This window comes from Terrapene carolina, unplaced genomic scaffold (assembly GCF_002925995.2).
Source record: "Terrapene carolina triunguis isolate 2854851 unplaced genomic scaffold, T_m_triunguis-2.0 Scaffold62, whole genome shotgun sequence".
Classification (NCBI taxonomy): domain Eukaryota; kingdom Metazoa; phylum Chordata; order Testudines; family Emydidae; genus Terrapene; species Terrapene triunguis.
The window spans coordinates 452,011-452,955 of NW_020664413.1; positions in this window are offsets into that span (position 1 = coordinate 452,011).

Sequence of the window (945 nt, forward strand, 5' to 3'; positions counted from 1 at the left end):
AGCCCAGCCCTGGGCTTCCCCTCCCCCATAGCCTCTAACTCTTGCTTCCTTGTCACGGAAGTGCCTGTTTCAGCTGCCCTTTCCCCTCCCACTTTGGGGCTGAGGGGACTTAAAAATTGGGAGAAGGGTAGTTGAATACCTCAGACCCAACTCCCATCATCCAGCTTCTTAGTTTAGTGCTTCTGCAGGAAAGGTCAGCTGTGAAATCGTTAACGCTGCTGATGTTTGAAGTGTCATCATTAGGCTCCTGTGTAAACCCAATAGATGGGGACAGGGAGAGTTCATGTGTCCCTCTGGGCCTGTCTCCTATTCGGAAGGTTTTCCTGTGACCGCAAGGGTGGGATGTTCGGTGCAAATCTGCGCCAGGGGCCCTGCAGGCCTCCCTGGAGCACAGCAGAGTGACCCCATTAATAGCTGGGGTGGGGGCCGATTCCCAATGCAGGACGCTGCTGCGGCCGTGCAGGGCGTCTCCCCGGGCCCTTGCCACGTGGTGCCTGGATTTCCAATGAACGTGCTGCTTATTCCCATGTGGGACGGTGGAAGGTGGATCCAGGCCTGGGGACGGGGGGAGCTGGCCACCGGCCACTCCCTGGGACACGTTCACAGGGAAGCCAGCGCCAGACAGGAGTTTGGCCAGGGCTGGGATCTCATGAATTTCGGCCCTGCCTGGGTGGAGACCCCTCTGATTGGCCACTCTCCCCACTTCCCCGCCCTCTGGGGAAGGGCAGCCAATCGGAGTTGCTGCTCTTTGCCCTGCCCCTTCCCCAGGAGCCAGGGGAAATTTTAGGTAGGGGAGGGGGCTCTAAAGAGCAGTTCAGGGTGGCTCCTCGTCCCTTTCCTGTGAGCAATGGGTGGCTCTGCTCCCCCCATCCCTTGTCCTGGCGAGCGGGGAGGAGGGTGCAGAGCCCCTGGGGCTGCAGGAGCAGAGGTGGGGCTGCAGGGGCA